The sequence below is a fragment of the Pogoniulus pusillus genome, chromosome 14 (genome assembly GCF_015220805.1).
Source record: "Pogoniulus pusillus isolate bPogPus1 chromosome 14, bPogPus1.pri, whole genome shotgun sequence".
NCBI classification, from domain to species: domain Eukaryota; kingdom Metazoa; phylum Chordata; class Aves; order Piciformes; family Lybiidae; genus Pogoniulus; species Pogoniulus pusillus.
Window position 1 is genome coordinate 9,131,608 of NC_087277.1, and position 24,511 is coordinate 9,156,118.

A 24,511-nucleotide genomic window follows, 5' to 3' on the forward strand; every position below is an offset into this window, starting at 1 on the left:
CTTCTGCTCAATGAAGGATGCTTATGACTCCTTCAATAGGACTCAACAGCAAAGTGCTACCCCAGGGATGGTTTGGGCTGAGAAGCAGTTGGTAACGAAACAAGTTATGATGCTCCACACTGTAGCTAAAGATAAAACATGAGGGAAAGTGAAAGAAATAGGCACAGGAAATTTCACCATCTTAAAGACAGGTAAAGACATCCATATAACATTCAGGGGGCGTGGGGGCAGGCATTGCCAAATTCACCCACTCAACTGTAAGTGGAATATTACTCCAATTTGCTGTAAAGGATGCAATTGATAGCAGTTACAGTGCCAACTTTTGATATGTGCTCCAGCAGTGATTCTATTTTCTAATGTTTCCCAACCTTTGATCAACACAGTGTTCTGAAGAAGACAATTCCAAGAAATAATCATAGAGTCACAGAATGGTTTAGCTTGGAAGAGACCTCAAAGGTCATCCAGTTCCAAACCCTTTGCAATAGGCAAGGACACCTCCCACTAGAACAGGTTGCTCAAGGCCTCATCCAACCTGGCCTTGAACACCTCCAGGGATGGAGCAGCCACAGCCTCCCTGGGCAACCTGTGCCAGTGTCTCACCACCCTCACTGCAAAGAACTTCTTCCTAACATCTAGTTTAAATCTCTCCTCTCCCATTTTAAACCCATTACTCCTCATCTGTTATTACAAGACCTTGTCGATAGTCTCTCCCTTGCCCTCCTGTAGTAACTGGAAGGCTACTCCAAGGTCTCCTCAAAGACTTCTCCAGGCTGAAGACCCCCAACTCTCACAACCTGTCTTCATAGCAGAGCTGTTCCAGCCCTCTGATAATCTCAGCCCTTCTCTGGACTTGCTCCAACAGTTTAATGTCCCTCTTGTGTTGGGGGCTCCAGAACTGTACACAGTAGTCCAGTACTGGGAGGCACTGGAACTATACTGTATTTTCAGGGCTTTTACTTTGGACACTCACATAAGACACAGGGTCATTATGTTCAGAAGATAGTGTGTACTCACACTCAGAAAGCATGGTCCTTTGATGGTGCAGGACTGTGGAAGTATCCTTCTGTTCCTCAAGAACAAGCCCAGGGCTCTATGTTTGAAGGAGAATGCTGCCTGTTTCCTTGTTAATCAAGTGTTGTCACTGGAAAACTGTTCTTTTTACTACAGCTTCCCTTCAGTCATGTTTTTCATTTAAAGGAGGATGTTAGGAACCACAGGAGGGAAAAGCACTTCTCAACTTTGAGCTGCACAGTTTGCTGTTATGTCAGTGTTCAGCTGTTTGAACAAGCCACAGATGTGGAACACATGAGCACAGGTGAAGATCTGATCAGAAAGACTGCCTTGATGCTTCTGCACACAGACAGTATCTACCCCCAGAAACAACTTCATCCTAAAGCGTTTGCCCTTTTGCTTACTCACCTCCAGCAAGGTCTCAGCTGGACATCCTCTCTGTCTCAACAACCCCAGCATGGGAGAATTACCAGGGCAGCATAGCAGGGGATTGAGACATGAATATCATCACTGCAGGTGGAGACATGGTAGGAGCAGAGGTGGTTCAAGATCGCTGTCCTTGGAGATTCCTAGTGAATTATGGTGGGGCTTTCCATCAGCTTTTGTGTGCAATTACCCACAAGATCTTTGGCCTAAGCAAGAACAGCAGGATCACACCACCTATCTCAGGACACATGGGAGCAAAATGTTGTTCATTCCTAAAGTGAAAGTCAGACATCCAGATATGAGCACCTGAGGACTCTTTGAGTATGAGGCTAATCAGGATATTTGCTTGGAAACTGACCAGTGTGACACAGCACCTCTGGGGAATTTGTACCCTTTGTGGTTAACAAAGGCTGGGTAAAATACAGACAACCTTCTAAAATGCCTCTAGAAACGATCACTGAGCATTGGATTTCCTAACTCAGTGTCTCATGTCTGCTGTTGAAAGCAAGTTTGTTGGAAAGTAAGGGTAAGACTAATAGAAGTCCTCTGTTGAGTTTTTTCTTTCCCACTCTGTCAGTCATCTCTTTCCTCCTTCCTCTTTCCCTTCTCCTCCTGTGGTGTAGTTGATTTTCAGCAGCGAGTGAAATACAAGTGTATGATTTTCTTTCAATCCATGGATCTTCATAAGGAAGGGAGAAGATAATGGATTTTATTGCCTATCTTTGCCTCTGATATTGCCAGGGGTGTTTGCCTCACGGGCAGGTGACAGTCATAGCACACAATCTAGAGCTCCTGTCTGAAATTCTCTTCTGACCTTCGAAACCAGGACCCTCTGAGAATCTGTTTGTGCCCTGCTATCCACTTTGATGCCCAGTGATGTTTCCTTTTAGGTAATAAAAGCTACTTTGAAAACTGTAGAAACAACACCTCCTTACACAGCAAACATGGGTTGCCACAGGTGGATGTGTCACCCAATACTGAATGCACCATATGACTGGAGCCAGTATCCAGTGAAGATGATGAAGATGGAGTTCAGAGAAATACCTCCTTACCTTTTTGTAGGTGCAGTATGTTTAGGGGGTTTCTGCCAAGTCAATGTACAAGGCTAAGACCCACTGATTTTTTTTTCTTTACCTAATGATTCATTTCCTTTATGAGTAAATGTCCAGGCTTGTAATTTTATCCCTACCTTAATTAAACTCAGTCACCCCTTGTGCTCACAGAGAGTTTGGACATTCCTGCCCTACATGGAAGCTGTGGCTGAGCTACAGGGTGGTGGTTGTAGCTGTGTTCACATACTCCATTTCCAGGTGTTAATCTACAATCATGGGAAAAGCAATTGCTTCATTCTGTCCTGTTCATCTGTCAGCACAAAATTTAGGTTTTTACTCTCATCATCATAGGGAGTTTTCCATTTTTTGCACTTGAGTGATCACATGTTAACAGATCCATTTTCTCCCTGTGTTTTAAGTACAGGTCCTAAAATGCTTCTATTTCTGACTAATAGAGAATAACTAGAGAATAGTGGATCTGGTATAGGTGATTCTGACCACCTAAAAGACAGAGGTCATGTGCCAGGATGGATGAAATCCAAGTGTGATCCTGCTCTGGCAGGGGGGTTGGACTAGATGATCTTCAAGTGTGATCCTGCTCTGGCAGGGGGGTTGGACTAGATGATCTTTCGAGGTCCCTTCCAGCCCCTGACATTCTGTGATTCTGTGATATACAGAATTTGAAGGACAATTCTCATTTCCACTCAATGTAGGTAAAAAAAAAACCCAACCAAAAATAGAAAAGAAAGGAGAGTGATGTCTCCTCTCTGTGGAGGAATCTGTCATTCCAAACTGCCTATTTCTAATGCAGCCAACATCTTCCAAATCCTCCCTTGCAATTCATCTGCTGTTTGTGTTTTTTTTCACATCAAATTAGAAGCCAGGCAAATGTATGCTTAGGCACTCAAGGATGGCATTTTCTTCACAGATGTGTTAGCTCTTCTTGCCTTGCAATTTCTCCTTCCAGCAGGAGATCACACAAAGAGGCAAAGAATACTTGTAAGGCATAAGCGTGTCGCACTGGCTCGGTCAGAAGCATGAAGTGACACTTTCTCTTCAGTGGGAAGGTGCCTTTTGGTAAGCCCTGGCTGCAGAGATTTCACATGCTGCGGGTGTAGCCTCCTCGGCCCCAGGAGCCTGGCCAGGAGCGGTGCTGCTGTTGCTGCAGACTGCCAGCAGAGAGAGTACAGGGCACCCAGAACAAAAAATCGTTGCTCAACTCTCGCCTTGCCTCCTCGCTAGACACAGCGAAAGGAAGAGGAAATCTTGTTTCCTTAGCCGTGTAGCAAGCATCACAGGACTTTCTCGTCTGTTATAGACATCGAGTATTGTTCAACTGCTTAACTGCAAAGAGTAAGGTTCGTTTGACCCTCTCAAAAAGCTGCTGGCACAAGCTGTGACACTGCGTGGAAGGGACTGCTGTGATTTTATGGCTGAAGCTTCTGTCAGTGCTTGGATCCACCCTGGGACACGACTGCTGTCTTTTAGGTGGTTTGATGATACTGCCACGAGAAGATTTGAACAACCTTCAGTCTTTTAACGCGCTCATGGAAGGGACTGACAGACAGGCATCTGTGTTTGCACCAGTCTGCAGGCTGGAGCCTTAAGTATTGACCCAGTCTTACAAACGTATAAAGTTGTGCTTACAGTCAATAGCCTGTGACTGATGTCTCCAGCCAGACTGGCTCAAGAAGTGTGTTTGCATTTCTTTCTCTGCAGCAAAAGCACTCTCTGCACCATACTGCTCCAAAACATTTCCACTTGCTACTGTGTGAAACCTTTTGGCATTTCACATTAGCAGAAACTAAGAGGGAAAGGATTTGACAACTGTTCAAATAGCAGTCAGTGTGTGCTGAGGATGTTGCCAGTGTTTAGGATACCCATAGCCCCCAGTCCAAGACTGAGAAATAGCAAGTATAGGTGAGACATGGCAGAGCAGGAACACAGGGTGAGAGGAATGACAGAAAAAGGGCTTTTTATTCCCTTTTCTCTTTTATGGCACTGAATAAGAAAAGGTCAGGCACAGATTAATGTTTATGAGCCAGAAAATAGTGAGTCTTTAGAGGTAGGACACATATAAACACTTATTAAATCCCCTCTCGGTCTTCTCTTCTCCAGACTAAAAAGCCCCAGGTCTCTCAGCTTCTCTTCATCAGGCAGAGTTCCAGTCCACTAATCATCCTCACAGCCTTCTGCTGGACCCTCTCCAGCAGATTCCTGTCCCTATCAAACTAGGGAACCCAAAACTGAATGCAGTACTCATTATGAGGTCTTAGCAGGGCAGAGTAGAGGCAGAGGAGAACCTCCCTTGATATGCTGGACACACTCTTCTTAATACACCCCAGGATCCCATTGTCCTTCTTGGCCACGAGGGCACATTGCTGTCCTGATAACCTTCTTCCAAGTGCCATGAGATGCCCTCCAGAAGGAGTCACTCCATCATTTTCTCAGGGATGGAGGTGAGGCTGACTGGTCGATAGTTCCCTGGAACCTCTTTCTTGCCCTTTTTGAAGACTGGAGTGACATTGGCTCTGGGAAAAACTGATGGAGAGTGACAGAATGGTAACATCAGCCAGTCCTCATATGTAAGACACAGATAGTATGTCTCCTCTGGCTTCACAGCTGTTATAAATGTCACACTTGACTATAGTCATGAAATAACGAGTTGCTCAGCTGGAAAGTCGGAGGAGTGGTAGAAATACCGAACAGGAATTCACTTCTCTATCGTAGTGCATTGCCCTTGCCCATACAGTACAAACCAGTTCTCTCCCTATGGACTAGACCAGTCGACAGGACTCTCAAGGAATCTCAACTGAGACTTGTCATGTATTTGCAAAGCACAAAAGTGTTTTCCAGTGTTTTTTTCTGCTCATATCTATGGTTCCCCAAACCACTTTTCTGCCCAGAGCACAGAAAAGCTGAGAAGATTGCTGAGATGTGCTTCTGACACATGGCACAGCATGCATGCCACGTTCAAAGCACCAAACCACAGCGAATATAAGCCAGGTTTACAAGAACAGAGATTTCATACGTAGCCACAGGCTGCTGGTTTTCTATGAACAGCTAACACTAGCTTTCTTACTGCCAGAAAAAATGGTCTGGAAATCTTGCAACATCTCCATGATAATGCAGTATGTCTCCATAACAATTTCAAAACATATGGCATGCTGCCTGCTGGGAACAGCCAATAGGCTCTAGCCTATGGTAGTACTGCAGCCACTTATCTACCATTGTATTAAACACAAAGGCTTTAGATGTTACTCCTTTCCAGTTTTGTGTATATGTGAATGATGACTGCTGGACAAATTGTCAGAGCTGTTTAGAAGAGCTTCGATTTCTACTTCCAGTTGGGCACACTCCTTGTCTGGAATAACAAGCATTGCAATGAAATCTAGAAAATGGCAAACTACAGCTTTGAGAAACTTCTGCTTCCTTAGAGTACCTTCTGCTACAGGCAAAACACATGAGACTTGGAAGTCTTACCCTAGACTTAAGTCTGAAAAATCCTTTCCTTCACTCAGTTTCAGATTATTTTACAGAAGAGCCTCAGCTTAGTATTTTCATTCAGTTTAACAAATTATAAGAAATGTTCACTTCATGGTGTTCTGACTCCTTTTTAATTCCCCTCTTCTGATATTTTTTCTTAGGTTTGACTCAGGAGCCACACTCATATCAGATTAACAATCTGACTCTTAGTTACGGTTGCAGATGAAGACCAAGCAGAGGAACCAGTCAGAAACATTTATCATAGTAGCAGCAATGTAGAACTGTTAGGTTGTTATTGTATAAAGGACATCTGCACCCAGGCAATATCTTATGTGGTCATTATTGAATATTGCTCAAGAAAATCTTGAAGAACAGAATCAGTCTAAATAAGAACAGGTTAAAGGATACAGCAATCATTTAGTATTTTCTTTGACTGTGTTCACATGGCAGAGCAGCATCCACTCTTCACAGAGCCCCAGCACTGTGAAGATCCAGGCTGTGCATCTCAAATCACCATACTAAAACAAAAGAAGAGGCAGCAGCACTTCCATCTTAACAAGACATTTAGGAGCTGACTATATGGCTCCTGTATGTAACCAAATGCATCGCCATCATTTACGTACACTTACAAATGTTCCAGCAGCTGGAAAGTGCCAAAGTGCCCCTTGGTTTCAAATGTGATATTTAGTGGCTTTTGCCCTCCATGACAGAGCAGGCTGTGGTCCATCTTACCAGATAGGGAATTACAAGCCTGTACATCAAGGCTTCAGTGGAATGAGGACATTTCTGACCTGTAGGATTGTGTCTGATCTGAAACACCATCTGGTTTTATTGAACAAAATGAACTATTGTCTTTTTTATCAGGGTTTTAGCAGTGACAAAGTGAATGTGGAGGCTGAATTCAAACAAAACAAACAGTCTAGGCTGTGCCTTGTGCCTCAGTACCCTGGAACCAAAGAACCCAAAGATATTTAATGTCATAATGACTTAAAATATCACATCTGTGAATGTATAAAAAAACAGATATCCATATAAAAATGTGGGAATAGGTTGTTTATATAAGCTCAGATAAGGGTAAAACAAAGATGCAGTTAAACTCTTATAGTTGCATTCTCGTTAAAAAAGAAAGAAATACATATTCAAGAATCATTGCAGCATTAATGAAGATCTGCTGGGCTTTGTGGGCTTTTTTAGCCCTGTCGTAGTCTCCTCTCTTCATTCCAAATACAGTTTAAGGTGTCTGTTGAGAGGTCCCATATTTATGGTTTGGATCCTTCAACAGGCCATTTTTTTCCCTTCTCATTCATGACCTTTCCCAGCCATCTGGATAGTAATGGGTTTACAAGGAATTTTGTATTTTCTGGGGCTGCCTCCAGCCAAATCAGTGTAGAAATAATAGCAACCATTTGGGATAAAACATGTAATGTCAAATTCACTCAATCTGACTGATCAAAGGCACAATATGGAAAGCTGCTTCCTATAATTTTATGGCATATTTCTTCCAGTCTTTAGATGGTCTCCAATTTCTCAGAGCCACTTCCCTGATTTATTTAGAACAAATTCATATTACTTCTTCAGACATCAGAAAAAACATTTATTACTGAAGATGTTCTAGATATTCAAGCCTGGTATAGAATATACAGAGGAACTATGTAGTGCTTAGAGACGGGAAAGTCTCCATCTGCATAGAGCAGACTCCTAAGGGAAAGTGGTAAAAACACCATTTGTGGATGGGAAATGTTTAAAACAAACTAGGCCTGCTTCCTATTTCTTTACACAAGGGAACAATTTTTTACTGACAAGGATATAGACAACATGACCTGATAGACATTTTCTACCACTAACCTCCAGGACTGAAACCTAAGACCTATATCCTGACACACAGAAAACATGACTCAGGACAACAGTGTTATGCCATTTCTATCATTTGAGGATCTGGCCTTACCTCACCTCAATTTTATTAAGAATAAAAACTGGGAAACTCCCTCTATCAATAAATCAATCTCTGATAAGTGTTGCGTGCAAGGAAGTATCAGATGTACCGAACCTGTTCTGCAAAAACATTTTTCTGTTTGGAGGTATCAAAACAGTGCCAAAAAAAATCAAGCTTAATCAGATTTGTTGGTGTTTAAAGATTTGTAGTTCATTCTTTGGTAATTAGTACCACACCAGGACCTGGACAGAATCCAGTTCTTTAAGGTCCAACTAGTAAAGTGCCACCTGGAGTGGTTTTGCTGAGGTCACATCTGTGGTATTGTTTTCTGCTTGGAAAAATCAGTACAATGCCTCTACAACTACCTGAAGGGGCATTGTAGCCAGGTGGGGGGTGGCCTCTTCTCCCAGGTAACCAGCAATAGAACAAGGGGACACAGTCTCAAGTTGTGCCAGGGTAGGTATAGGCTGGATGTTAGGAGGAAGTTCTTCACAGAGAGAGTGATTGGCATTGGAATGGGCTGCCCGGGGAGGTGGTGGAGGCACCGTCCCTGGAGGTGTTCAAGAAAAGACTGGATGAGACACTTAGTGCCATGGTCTAGTTGATTGGATAGGGCTGGGTGCTAGGTTGGACTGGATGATCTTGGAGGTCTCTTCCAACCTGGTTGATTCTATGATTCTATGATCAAACCTCTGTCATTCCCTTTTCCCATTATGGGCATTGTTTCTTCTGTAACCAAAGAGGAAATTGACAGCAAAATAGTCAACAGCAGAGACTGAAGTCAGAGCAGTAGCCAACACAGACCCACCATCCAAACCTCTCTGTTCCTGGAACCAAGGCCGATGGAAGCAGGCAACAGAGACCCACCATCCAAACCTCTCTGCTACTGGAACCAAGGCCGATGGAAACAGGCAAGAGAGACCCACCATCCAAACCTCTCTGCTACTGGAACCAAGGCTGATGGAAGTAGGCAACAGAGACCCACCATCCAAACCTCTCTGCTACTGGAACCAAGACTGATGGAAGTAGGCAACAGAGACCCACCATCCATACCTCTCTGCTACTGGAACCAAGGCTGATGGAAGTAGGCAACAGAGACCCACCATCCAAACCTCTCTGCTACTGGAACCAAGGCTGATGGAAACAGGCAAGAGAGACCCACCATCCAAACCTCTCTGCTACTGGAACCAAGGCTGATGGAAACAGGCAACAGAGACCCACCATCCATACCTCTCTGCTACTGGAACCAAGACTGATGGAAGTAGGCAACAGAGACCCACCATCCAAACCTCCTTGCTTCTTATGGAAGCTGCACAAATGTAATTCATAAGTGCAAACAAATTAATCTCAGCACAGGCAAGAGAATGACTGACATGATTCTTGCCACTTTAGTAAAATACATATTTGCTCAGCTCTCCAGAAATTGGCTTGGCTGTAAACTATCTTGTTTTGGCTTTGGTAAAACCCCATACTGATGAAAAAGTGAATATGTGATGTTCCCTGAACGGGCCTGGATGTTAACAAATGAGAAGTTAACAAGCATTAAAGGAAAGCTTAATATAGCTATATAATGAAATCCAGTGAGACCAATGTTAGTTGAAAGGATGTGTTCTGGATTTGTGCCAAATGCCATCTCCTCCCTTCTTCTTCCAAAGATATCTCTTACAGGTGGCTGGAATATATTTTTAAACCCATCATGAGGCTGTGGATTCCACAAATGCTTTACTGGCTGAGTCACTGTTATGAGTGGAAATTAATCAATGTGAGATGATATTTTTATCTCCAGGATTAATATTGTTTATTCATTTTGATATTCACAACTTTCACCACCCTGACTACTAATTTTAATAGTAATAATAATAGATAATGATAATAACAATAATAGTAATAATATTCAGGTTCTTGCACAGTCATGGAAGCATTTTACAGATAATATCTACATCTAGTAATAACCAGCAAAGTACATAAACATTAATTGAACTGGAAGAGAAGATTTCTGCGGTCAAATGCCGCTTGCGGTCAGTATATTGCTTGCCTGCTAGATGGACTCAAGCAGCTCTTTCTGCTTATGGCAGAATCACAAACAGGCTTATAAGTGTTTACTCACACAAGTTATTATTATCCAACTCATGGGGTTAGCCACAGACCCAGACAGTACCCAAACACTTTCAGGGAACTCTGTCTTCTCAGTTGCTGAGACTTGATTCTTCCCAGGCTTCTGGGGAAAGGAGGCAGACAATCTCTGACCTTGTCTCCTGGCTCCTCTGGATGATCTGTGTGTCTCCAGGACTTCTGGTCTTAGCAGGAGACTTTCAGGTGCAGGCAGGATGTCTTGTGATGTGCAGTCTCAGCACGATGTCACGCTGGCTCTGCAGGCAGATCACGTGGAGGCATATAGAACCTGTTCCTGGTAAACTCGTGACAGTGGAGTTTCCAGGCAAACAGTAAGGCAGTAAGCAATGGCAGAAGGCGACAGCAGGCACAAATAGCACAGCAGAGCATGGCAGAGCAGGTTGTTTACCTGCATATCTCCTTTTATCAATGTGGGATGAGATCAATTGCCCTTTGGACAGAGAATAACCAACCAGAATGGCGGTTAGCCAAACCTTACCATATTAGGCAAAGCCATAGGCTTGGTCTACACAAATTTGGGAAAGTATAGGCCTTGCACAAGGCAGACAGAAGCTAAATGTCTGTACTTTGCTTACCACAAGACCAAGACAAGTCTAGGCAGGCCAGACTTAGTGGCTTCAGGTTCTTTTGTCTTCTTTTCCATGCTTGCTTCTCCCATGGAGCAGAAAGACATGCCTGGGCAAGCCAGGACATGCACTAAGCCTATTTTGGGCCTATCAGGCCTATCATGACAGTCAGTAACTTCACAGGTCAAGCAGAGAGGGAGATACATCATTATGTGCCTGCAGGCAGTGCAAAATGTGAGTCAATGCAGCTCTTTGTATTTGAAGCCCAGTACATTGTGCTAGGATGTAGTACAAAGCCAAAAGAGAAAAATAATAGTGGTAATGTCACCACAATTTCTGAGGCTGCTGCCTCACTCCTGTAGTACAAAATGTGTGATGGGAAGCTTTGTTGTCCTGTGGTGATGGGAAGTATGTGCCACTCACACCTGGTTAGTCTAAGAGAGAAGACATCATGGATCAGCCAGTCAGGGTAGAAGTTCACTGAGAACCATGAAGTGAGTCAGCACATCACCTTCATCAAGTCACAAGGTAGTCTGGTGGAAAATACATACTCCAGCACTTTATATCCAAGGCTGCTTTTCCATCAGCTGTACACTTTTTGTTGACTGGATTTTTTCAAGCACAGGTGATCTGCATAAATTGCATGAAAGTCTTTGCAACTATGTCTATATTATGAACTTGTTTCTGCTTCGGTAACATCTGGAGGTTGTTGGGCAGTACCTGTACTTTTCTTATAAAGGTAAGATTTACCATCCTCATTTTCATTTATCATGTGACACAGGATCATAGAATCATAGAATCAAGCAGGTCAGAAGAGGCCTCAAGATCATCCAGTCCAACCTAGCACCCAGCCCCATCCTGTCAACTAGACCATGGCACTGAGTGCCTCATCCAGGCTTTTCTTGAACACCTCCAGGGACAGTGACTCCACCACCTCCCTGGCCAGCCCATTCCAATGCCAGTCACTCTCTCTGGCAACAACTTCCTCCTAACATCCAGCCTAGACCTCCCCTGGTACAACTTGAGACCATGTCCCCTTGTTGCCTGTCAGAAGAGACCAACACCCACCTGGCTACGACCTCCTTTCAGGTAGTTGTAGACAGCAATGAGGTCAGCCCTGAGCCTTCTCTTCTCCAGGTTGCACACCCACAGCTCCCTCAGCCTCTCCTCACAGGGCTGTGCTCCAGGCCCCTCACCAGGTTCATCATCCTTCTCTGGACACCTTCCAGTATCTCAAAATCTCTCTTGAATTGAGGAGCCCAGAACTGGACACAGGATTCAAGGTGTGGGCTGAGCAGTGCTGAGTACAGGGGAAGAATATCTTGTTGTTTTCCATGAAAGGATATAGAGATTTTTGCTAGGAAAACATACTCGACTTATCACAATAAAGGAAAAGTATTTTTAAAAGTAGGTAAAAGAAAACTGAATTTTTGGCCTTTTTCAGTTGCCATTAAAAAAAAAAACCACACACACACAAAAAAAAACCCCAAAAAACAACAAAACAGACCAACAACAAAATAACCAAAACAAAAACAAGAAAAGAGCCTTATCTCCAAAACCTTATCTGCACAGGGCAAATCCTGACAAGTCTGTGCTGTGCAGATAGAATGCATCTCTGCTGCGTATGTGTGCGTTCTCTGAGGGTCCTGTGAGGTTCCCTGTGAGCAATACAAGTCAGTTCCAGTTTGGAATGACTTCTGCTTCTCTGGGCCATTAAAGGATAGACACTAGGATTGCGTAAAAAAATAGTTTTGCGTGACTCTGCTGCCTTTTTGTGGTTTCCTAGCAGCGCTGAGTGGCTGTGATCTGCAAACGGAGAGGACAGCTCCCACATAATCCAGCCTTCTAGGGAAGGGAGGGAAAAGCCTTTCCTTGATTCATCACTTTCTTATGCCTGCCCTCATTGTGACGACAGCAAGTGGTGACTCCTGTGTGAGCCAGCATGACGAGAATTCAATGTGAGACAGGTTCATTTCATAGGTATGTGCTTTAGCCAAAGGCAGCCTGAAGGATATAGACCTAAATCCTATGTGGCAGAACTAGTATTAAACTGCTCTCCCAACAGCTGCTGTTTAAATCAGTGACCCAAACACTGTCAAATTTAGCCTAGAGACTTCCATGCATTAGTGAGATAACAAGTTTGTTCACATTACTTGTGTCTAGAGTTGGAGACCTATGCACAGTTCCTTTAGCTCTTGAAACTTCACTTTAACAGCACATGCCAAGCATAAACTGTGCTCAGCCTCTCTTGTCCCTTCACATTTGTGAAAGTGGCATCAATTATCTACTCCCTAAAAGCAGTTTGAAGATGAATTAGTATGTGCAACATGCTTTGAAAAAGCAGTTTTCCCAGACGGGCAAGGTTTCATCTCACCAGCTTCAGCAAGCTGGACTGTTCAAACAAACCAACCTAACTTCCAAAGTCATCTATTACTTTCTAACAAGATTTGACAGGGCTCTCCTGAGGTTGAAGTGTTTCCAGATTCAGAGCTTGGAAACCTCATTTTGAAGTTGTTCCTGCTTGGAAGGAAAGATTTGGGCCCATTTCAGAAGGACTCAGAATCACAGCGCTTCTTCTTCACTGATCCGTGCACTTTGACGCTGTGTTACACTGTGTACAGTGTAGTTAGCAACCACGGGTTTTGTGTAGCGGAGAGATCACACAACTTTTGGAGTCGAAGATGAATACTTCACTGTCAGCTGTTCAGAGCACTGTGTAGGAATTGGAGAAGGGAAATCAGCTACCGCTTGAGTGCCTTCTTTTCCCAGAAATTTCCAGCTGATCTAAAGTGAAGGGCTGTCATGCCAGCACTGACCAGGAAAACCACAATGCATTTGCTGTGTCCACTCCCTGACAAACACCCAGCCCCTCCTGTGGCAGGAGAGAAATAAAGCAAGGAATGTATTTATTCCTAAATAAAATACCAGCTGTTTCCCAGGTTGGAAACTCCAGGGCATATTTCACAATTCACAAGAGGTCGCAGCAGTGGAAATCCACTTGGGCTCAGTAGTGTTACAATCTGAGCAGTCTTTGAGACTGCTCTTGGGCATGGTGACTCCTGACTGCAAGGTTAAAATTCCAGTATCCCTTTCCCATAAAACATAGCAGTCACTTGAGCTGCAGTTTGACCCTGAAACCAGCCCACAAAGATGCCATACTGTCTGTTATGGTGTGGGTCTCTACCTAAGTGGAGTTAAGAGATGGTTCCATACTGTATGTACTGAAGTTGAGACATGGCACTGTACTATAGATAACACAATACACAATGGGTTTTTAAATCTTCTGTTTCACAAATGATTCACCAACCAGTCTGTTAAGATTGGCTGCAGCATCAATTTCCCTCAAAACAACAGGTAAATATGGGCCTGATTGCAAGAGATGTGCTCCTGGGAAATTGCATCAGTGGCATTTTCATATAACCTGGGGGTATGGGAAAACAAATGCTATGAATTAACTTCGCTGCAATCTATCAATACTATTCACTGTGGAAACAAAAGAATTGTGTTAAATGTGCTCTATTCTGGGGAGTGTAAAGTGAATCTAACTATTGGCCATTTCTGGCAAGGAAACAAAATGTATTTGGAAAGGGAGATCAGCCCTTCCGTGTCTGTTACCTTCATTTATTTCTGCTGTTTTTCCTTTATGCTTCTCAGTCCCTACCTTAGCCAGTACTAGAACTTCTATGCCTCTTCATCATGTTCAAAGATAAAGGGTGTCTTCAACCCTTACTATCAAATATCTTCTTGAAGCTAATTCCTGCCACCGAAGAATTTTGGTCGGATTAAATCTGGCAGAATCTCAACAAGTAACACTCTTCAGGTGCAGCATATATCTGCCCACCTGTCCTAGTGGCAAACTAAATGCATTAATCAAACCAGCACATTCTGGTTTGCAATCTAGATGTGCTAAGAACACCCATGTAGGCAGTTATGGTAGTTTGACTGCTTTGCCAAACCAACATATTAAACTGCAGCTGATTGTGTCCCCATCCTATAAATTGAAAACTAATATCTTGTGAAAGAATTGATCCAGCAAAATTTCCTCTTCCTTTCTAATCACATAGAAATGAACAATTCGGTACCAGTGCTTTAGCAACAGAAACAGATGCAGGCTGAGGGGAAGTCTGCATTTGTGACTCATGCATGCATACCCAGTAGATCTTTTAATTCATATCAGATCTTTGTTCATTCAGAAGAAAGCAGTCTGCATTTATTTGTTCTCTAAAATCCTCTGACAACGTTTTGGCAAAACAATGACACTTCGTGTAGTTGAGCATGGAATGAAATTGATTACCCTGAACTATCCCAAAGTCATTCCTAGAAGTCATCTGTTTTTACTGTGATAATTCCACTGAGCCCTGCTGGGTACACAGTATGGTGGAACTTTTGCCTGGATTTACAAAAGAGACTGTAAAGAGACATCATTCAATCTCAAGCAGTAGCTCTGGATATGTGAGTCTGCAAATAGTGAAATGACTTATGTCTCCCCAGTGGGGGGTGGCCTCTTCTCCCAGGCAACCAGCAATAGAACACAGGGACACAGTCTCAAGTTGTGCCAGGGTAGGTATAGGCTGGATATTAGGAAGAAGTTCTTCACAGAGAGAGTGATTTCCCATTGGAATGGGCTGCCCAGGGAGGTGGTGGAGTCACCATCCCTGGAGGTGTTCAAGAAAAGACTGGATGAGGCACTTAGTGTCATGGTCTAGTTGTCTGGATAGGGCTGGGGGATAGGTTGGCCTGGATGATCTTGGAGGTCTCTTCCAACCTGGTTGATTCTATGATTCTATGATGTTTCATACAAGTATTTAAAACAGCATCCTAGATCACCCTGCAGAGTACAGAGACACTCAACCTAGCTGTAAAGGAACTAAGTCAGGTATCAGGAGCTTTTATCCATGGCTTCATGCTGACTGGCTTGCCCAGGTCTGCTCTTGGTGATAGCTCAGAACTGTGAGTTGTGAGAACACAGAACTATTCAGTCTGAACATGGCCTTTGAGAATATCACAGAATATTAATAGATCTTTATACAAGCTAAGAGTTCATTATAACCCCACCTCAAAAGACTCTTTTCCTACAAATCCCTTTGGAGCTCCAGGATAGAAATAAAAATACTGGAAAAGTTAAATTCTCCTGGTTTCACATTTGATACCACCCTTTATGCATGTGAAGCCTTCCATTTCCTTTCTGGTCTGAGATGTCACAGGATCACAAGACCACAGGATATTAGCAGTTGGAAAGCACATGCAGAGATCAAGTCCAACTTGACCATAGTCTAGTACAGGTCACACAGGAATGAATCCAGACAGGCCTTGAAAGTCTCCAGAGAAGGAGACTACACAACTTCTAAGGAGCCTGTTCCAGGGCTCCATGACCTAAGTAAAGAAATTCTTTCTCATGTTGAGGTGGAACTCCCTAGTTTATACCCATTGCCCCTTGTCCTATCACAAGGCACAACTGAGAAGAGCTTATCCCCTCTCTTTTGATACTCAGACTTCATATATTTATAAACATTTATTAGATCCCCTCTAAGTCTTCTCTTCACTAGTCCAAAAAGTCCCAGGTCTCTCAGCCTCTCCTCATAGGGCAGTGCTCCAGCCCCTTCATCATCTTCATAGCCCTCTGTTGGACTCTTTTGAATAGATCCCTGTCCCTTCTGAATGGAGGGGCCCAAAATTGAACACAATATCAGGTGAGGTCTCACCAGGGCAGAGTAAAGTGGGATGAGAACCTCCCTCAATCTGCTGGACACACTTCTCTTAATGCATCCCAGGATCCCATTGGTCTTCTTGGCTAAAAGGACACGTTGCTGTCCCACGGAGAGCTTGTTGTCTACCAGGACTCCCAAGTCCTTCTCCACGGGGCTGCTTTCCAGCATAGAATTATGTCATAGATAACTACCATTAAAACAGACGTTGATAAACAGCTTTGTAACTAAACCTGTGGATCTTCAGCTTTCTTACCAATCACATGCAACCCCTTTTAGCAGTCTCAGGATGAGTCTGTCACAAGCTTCATTTGCAATACATTATGTTTGGTTATTACAGTGACTTCAGATCTATAAAATGTCTACTGAAGGATGTCAAAAATCCACAAGTTCTAGAGCTGTTAAATGACACATAAATGAGTTATAAATGACAGCTGTAACAGTGTGGGAAAATTAAAAAAACTAGCTGACATTTAAATGGAAGCTTTTGGGTTTTGAATGCATATTTATGACTCCTCTTGTTTACTCGAGTTTAGACACTCAACCTGTAGTTTAGTTTAGCACCTAAGTTACTCATCAAATATTTAAAGGAGATGAACCTATTTTTGGCTGAAATTAGTAGAGCTTCTAAGCATGTTTTCCTTCATTTCTCATGAAATCTCCAGTGCATCCACTGCACTAAAAAAAAGTGTTTCAATTTGCTGCCATCCTGATCTGGTAGGATCAACTCCATCTATTACTTTTGGCCACCTTTCCTACTTGCCTATTCACATGACATTCTGCCAGGCACCCAGTGACAGAACAAGAGGACACAGCCTCCAGCTGTGCCAGGGGCAGGTTTAGGCTGGATGTTAGGAAGAAGTTCTTTACTGGAAGAGTGATTGGCCATTGGGATGGGCTGCCCTTGGAGGTGGTGGAGTCACCATCCCTGGAGATGTTTAAAAAGAGGCTGGATAAAGCCCTTAGTGCCACGGTTTAGTTAATTAGAAGGTGTTAGGTGATGGGTTGGACTCTATGATCTTGAAGATCTTTTCCAACCTGATTAATTCTGATTCTGATTCTGAAAACTAATAAACCAATTTCAAGACAAGCAGCTCAAAGCTAAACTGAGATTGACGTTTAAGCCTATCTGGGGAGCTTTCAGAGCTGATGATGGCTAACTAAAGATTAGACTTATTTGATTGATGGGAAGAGGTTTTTGCATGATTTTTCACAGATATCTTTCTATGGTTTAGCTAAAAACATTGATTAACAATTGTAACCAGGTTTATATGTTTGCACCACCAGTTTTCTGGGCACATCAGTTGTCCAGGCTGACATAAGAAATGGATCCAATCAATGAAGTATTCTGAAAACAATGGAAAGTGGTAGAGGAAATAAATGTTAGCTCTACTCTGCAAAGCATTAGGCACTTACAAAATTACATCCATTTTCTGAAAAGAAAATTGCACCTCTTTCTTATTTTTCTGGTCAAATATCAATAGTACTTGATATATTCTAATTTCCACAAAGTGATATGCAAGATCAAAATTTAGAGCAGATGAAAGGGACAAGTTCTTTCTGACTGGTACGTTCAGTGTAATGCATCTTGGATCTGACCTCGTTCCGTCATTCCAAAGAACATAAATATTGCTCAATAAAACAGACTGGTGATATTCTTCAAAACTGGATAAATATATTCCATATTCCATTATGTATATGTGATTCTTGATCTTCCTCTGCTGCAGCACTGATGTTATTGTTACCATATGGTTGGCCATGTGCCTTCATTTACCCTGGTTCAGTGGTCCAACAAACAAGAGAGAGAAAGATTGGAATCACATTCAGTGCTTATAACTGATGAAATAAGGATATGTAGCTGAAAAAGAAAAGCAGTATGTCAAAGGAGAAAAATCTTCCATTGAACATGAGAACAAGCCAAAAATGAAGGAATTTCACTTTTAAAGGCAATTCTAATTTGTGGGCAAAATCCAGTGGCTGTAAGGACAATATGTACTTAATGCCTCCCTCTTAGCCCATGTGTTCAAGGCTTTTGGCTTTGCTTTAGAAGACATGCTTGATGAAGGAACCACTTAAAGTGATGAAATATACAATATCCCAATGCCCATCTAAGTAATATTCAACAAGACTTGCCTGCATTATATTATCCTTTGGTCTGCAGATTGCTCTTGACAGTTGTTTTCTAGCCAATATCAAGCCTTGGTGGGTCATGGTGAATCATTTACCTTGAAGTATGGCTTTCACTGTAATTCAACTAAACAATAACACTTTGTTTACTCAACTGGATTCAGCCAGTGCAAATTAGCCAGGATACGTGCAGAGTGAATTTTAGAGTGTTATCTCTTATGAAACAATTCTGCCATCCCAAAAATGCACATCTTGTATTTCTTTGAGGCTTTGGGGTGAAACGGGCTCAGTTTACCACATCTAAACATTATGTTGCAACTGTATCTGTATCTCCCTCCAGTTATCCCTCAAGCCAAACATCCTCATCTGAAGCAAACAGAAGATTCTAATGAAAACTTTGAATGTTCCTTCACTATATTAATGCAAGACTGAAGGTGGTCACTGTAAAAACCTTTATTGCCTATGTTTAAGAGTTTGAATTTCTGTTGCACAATTGTTACCAACACATCAGTTTAGCACTAGGACATTTGGTCACATATCCCAGTAGACTATCCCATGCAGAACAAAGCCTCTCTAAAACTGACTTACAATATATACAGTGCAAATATTTGTGTTGCAGAACAAATGTTTGAGGAAATCTTTGTCTTTTTAGGTGAATGCTGAACTCGGGTGATATATATACATAGAAGACTGTGCAGATGCAATTGATCATGTCAGTGTTATGTGAAAAACAAATGGACAGGAGTCACTCAAAAATAAAACAGCTAGCACAGGATAATGGGCTTCAATATTTCTGAAAGGGTCCATGATCAGCTTGGAGTCCAGACATTCTGTATGAAGGAATCAATAAAAAGTAAAGAAACATCCTGATGACAAAATGTGATGGCATTCTAGTGTTTAAACATTTGGACAGCTTAGTATCTTATTCTCTGTTAGTGCTATTTTTATTAGTCTTTTAAGTCTCTGAAACATTCACACAATCTACAACATCCATGCAATGCTTCTTCCATAGGTATATTTAATTACATGCTTTCACTTGCAAATAGCACTATGGAGAACAATACACATTTTTAAAGATAAGGAGAAAGGAGAACTGAAACAGCATTGAAGGTGCAGTAGTTAGCCAGGTATGATGGTTTAGGGTCTTAAGCGTGTACCGGCTAGGACCATCGAAGAGAAGTCCACCAGTGCTAGACCATGCAGATAAAGATCATGGAAGCATTGCTGGTGTTTGTCTAATGAAGAGTTTAATTTTCTGAACCTGGATCAAACACGCTATAGCCTCATATATTGCAGTGTAAATACTGAGAAGCAGCAAAACACAAACTCATTAAACTGAGGCAACACAAAGAAAGGAAAACACACAAAGCAAGGAGCCACCCAGGAATCCTGTAGTCCTGCTTCAACAGTGGAAAGAAGCAAGTTTAGTTTCTATGGATTCCTCCTGAAACAGTAATTTACTTCAGGTTGTGCTGCAACCTGGCAACGTAGAAAGCTAAATTATACTAGTAGGATGCATGAGGGTACACAATATTTCCCTGCAGGCAGACATTGTGTTCCAAGGCTGAAAACAAGCACAGTCTGACTGGGGGAAAGCAAAAAGACAGATCTGGATAATCAGCAACAGAGGATGCTACTAAGTCTTGCCATGCCCTTTGCCACACCAGTTCCCCTCCCCCAAGTCTTCCAATCACGTTACATGACATTTTATCTCTTGCACCTAGAAATGTCTTCAGAAGGGAGTGAAACAAATCATCAAATAAAAAGTATAAACCACATTAGAAGAAAAGTCTTAAACCCCCTTTTTCACTCATATCTTCACATCTTCCTATTCCCAGACCTGACTTCCCTGACTGCACATGTCCTGCTTGTGGTGGAAGAGAAATTGCCTTCTAAGATTAATTACGCTCTGGGAAATGAAAGCCCATTATTGAAAGTTGAGACCTCTTACTTTGAGAGATGAAGAACCTCAATTAGGTAATTCTAGGGCAGAAGGGAGCTAATTCCTTCTCAGTTTAGTTGGGTCAGAAGATGTTTTAGGAACATCTCTTGTGAGATATCAAGATATGAACTTTAATCACAGGCATTTCTCATGAGAAATGTAGAGTGAATTTCTTTAACTCATACGTAAGGTTAGAGCTTGCACAATGTTTCCTACTGATTCCACTGGGTCATTGGTGGAAGCCCCAGATGCTTCCCTCACTTCCCATGGAAAGCAATTGCATAATAGAACAGATCTCATTGAAGAGGCAGCCATTAGTTTTATATCAGCATTCAGTGCAGTGCTACCCTAATTTCACATTTGAATGGTGTCTCCAGTGACATTAACAGCAAACTTCTCTTATTAAATATATTTTTACTGCTATCATTACTGTTTCTTTTTCAGGGATGGGTGAAGCACTAGTCATTCAGGCCCCCCACTGCCAAATTTTCTTCCTACAAAAAATCTACAGGGGCTTCTTTGGGAACTGACATGGAAATTTAGTTCCGTTAGCTGTAGTGCTGGGTGGCTCCCGCCTTCAAATCACTGCTTCACACCCACATTAGGACAACCTCATTCACGCAACTGTGCAGAGAGTATTTCCCCTGCTGAGAACACTGAGTAACCACAGAGGAATGGGAGGAATGAGTCCTCTTTCACACACAATTTGGTAATCTGCTACTGAGAGGCAGCATTCGCCACTGGTAAAAAATGCCCTGTGGTAAGAAATCACTCAGATTCCTGGGGAAATTGAGAGGAAACCTGCCATCAAGGCAGTATATCATGCACATACATCATCTGAGTACTCACTCCTTCATTGTGCAATACTGTACAAGCATGGCAAACACGTTTACACTGCATGATATATTCAGATAGAAAGTCATGTTTCAAAATGCTCTCAAGATACTTTCTTTTTACTGCATTATTTCTAGGAAATCCAGATGAATCTTATAAGTAAAACTTGGTGACGAAGCTGGTGAGTGGCCTGGAACACAGCCCTGTGAGGACAGGGCTGAGGAAGCTGGGGATGTGCAGCCTGGAGAAGAGGAGGCTCAGGGGTGACCTCATTGCTGCCTACAACTACCTGAAGGGAGGCTGTAGCCAGGTGGGGGTTGGTCTCTTCTGCCAGGCAAGCAGCAATAGAACAAGGGGACACAGTCTCAAGCTGTGCCAGAGGAGGTCTAGGCTGGATGTTAGGAGAGAGTTCTTGCCAAAGAGAGTGATTGCCATTGGAATGTGCTGCCCAGGGAGGTGGTGGAGTCACCGTCCCTGGAGGTGTTCAACGGAAGAGTGGATGACGCACTCAGTGCTGTGGTCTAGTTGATCGGCAAGGGCTGGGTGCTAGGTTGGACTGGATGATCTTGGAGGTCTCCTCCAACCTGCTTGATTCTATGATTCTTATTATCTTCCAAAATTTCTGTGCATCTCCAGATTGGACATTGTTGTGGAGGCAGGAATTAATGTGTGGCCGAGTTGGGAATTTATACAAAAGCAGTTATTTTATTTTCCCAAAAACCCACCCCCAAAACTATATATACAAAGATTAAATTAGTTTAATTAGCAGATTCAGTCACATGAGAATTACCTACAGGGATACCATCAATAATCTGACTATTTTGGAAGTCAGAAGTTGGAAAAGGCTTTAGCTATTAAATTATAGCGCTTTTCTTACTAATAAATTGAGCCAAAATAACTCACCATCAGGCTGACTTGCTCGTGGTCTGCCTCTGTCGTTCACCTTTCAGCAGCTATCCGGTGCACCATTAAGTCATTAGGCTTACAAAGGTGTCAATAGGAAAGCAGTTCTTTGAAGGTCTCTCTGCATCCAAGGCGAGGGGCGAGTGGGGGAGCTCTCAGGCAAGCACGAGCGTCCAAGCAGGGACAAAAGCCAAGGCGGGAACCCCAAAGGAGGGAAGACCCCAATATTTATACCTTTGTTAGACAAAGGGCAGAGTTACCACACCTTAGGAGCGAAAGTGCACAGCCAATCCCAGCCTGATTCCAGCACGGTAACTCACGGGGCACTCCTCGTGCGGGCAGTACCCCTTTGCTCACCCCCTTCATGGCTGCAGGGCAGACGAGGCGGGGGGGGAAACCAGGCTGCTTTCCCTCTTCCCCCCAAAGTCTGGGCAGGAGAGGAATTCAGGGGTACAGGACTCCAGGACAGACATGTAAGTCCACACTGAATTCTCTATTAAATATGTTTTTTGTTCTTCAGGGAAAACAATTTTCTTTCCAAGAAAAACATTTTTCATCAGTCTTACAACAACAACAACAACAACAAAAGTAATTAAATAGAGTCTGAGAGATATTGAATCAAGGAAGGTTGACTATCAGGTCTAGTGAAAGGTCTGGAGGAGACCGACAGATACTGTCTCCCACGTGCATAAATAACTCTTATAAAGCTTTTCAGACATGAAACTAGTGGGATGTGGAATCAACCCTCATTACAAACAAGCAACCACATTGGAAACCACATCTTCCCAACCAGAATACCAATATGACTTTACCATTTTCTGTTGTAGCACTAAGACAATTATTAAGTTTTATGCACTTTTCCAAGTCATAGTTTCATATAATGGTTTGGGTTAGAAGAGATCTTAAAGGTCATCTAGTTCTAACTCCACAGACAAAGGCAGCAACACCTTCTACTAGATAATGATGCTTAAAGCCACATCTAACCTGGCCTTTAATATTTTCAGGGATGACTCATCTACATCCTCCCTGAGAAATCTGTTCCAGTGACTCAGCACCTTCGCAGTGAAGAACTTCTTTCTTACATCTAATCTAAAGCTACTCTATTTGAGTTTAAAGCCATTGGCCCTTGTCTTACAATGCTCATGTAAAATGCCCTTCTCCAGCTTTCTTGTAGGCCCTGGAAGGATGCTGTAAGCTCTCCCTTCTCTTCTCCAGATAGAGCAACCTCAACTCTTTCAGCCTGTCTCCACGGCAGAGTTACTCCACCTCTCTGATCACCTTTGTGACCCTCCTCTGGACTCCCTGGAACAGGTCCATGTCATTCTTATATCTGAGTCCCAAAGCTGAATTCAGTACTCCAGGAAGAATGTCACAAGAGTGGAACAGAGGGGAAGATGCAGCCCTTGGAGGGCCACAAGTTCTGAAAGGAGAATTCACAGAAGTTAAAAAACAAGCAAATTCCTGCTGATCTGAAATGTTTAAGTTATGTTAGCTTCACTTGTTGCTGAATTAGGACCTGCTTCTTTACTGATTTTTTGAGATGGACTCAACAACTGGTAGTGAGATAAATGGGGCAGGCAGAGTCTTTCAAGAATATGTGTAATCAGCTGTGTACCTTGATGCTAACATCTGCCCCAGCATGTAGCAAGAAAGGTTAGCAAGCTGGACAGTGTCAGAAGAGGTTAAGAGTACAAATGATGAATTGTTAGTATTGGGGAAAGAGTGAGTTCATGTTTTATTCAACTGTAGGGAGTAGTTGTGCGTGGGGAGTACATTACAACACTTCAGCCAGACAGGTTCCAGAGGAACATGAAGATAATAACTCTGAAAACTGGCTGAAAGAGGGGAAAAACAGTGAACACCTAGCCCTGGTTTTTAACTAATGAAGACTGCAATGTCTTCACAAGAATGCTGGCTGACAACAAAGAGCTTCCTGCATTAGGTCTCACACACAAAAATCAAAGCAAGCTGATAAAACTCTAACGTTTGAACACTTATATCTACCTCTGGATTACAATTATAAACCAGTCTCCAGGGAAGGGCAGTTCCATTGCAGAAAAAGACACAAAAGGAGTGTGTCTATATTGTCATTACAATGTGGTGAAACCTGGACAGAGGAGCTGCCTGCTGGGGGCAGGGTTATACATTCATATTTTAGCCCATAGTCCTGTTGTCTTCTGCAGCCAGAGCAGACAGCCAGAGCGCAACCTTGGCCTGAGCTCCCAGTGCTCTCTTTGCCCCAGCCAGCTGTGATAGAATGCAGGGTTATACATTCATATTTTAGCCCACAGTCCTGTTGTCTTCTGCAGCCAGAGTAGCCAGCCAGAGCACAACCTTGGCCTGAGCTCCCAGTGCTCTCATTGCCCCAGCCAGCTCTGATAGAATGATTAAGC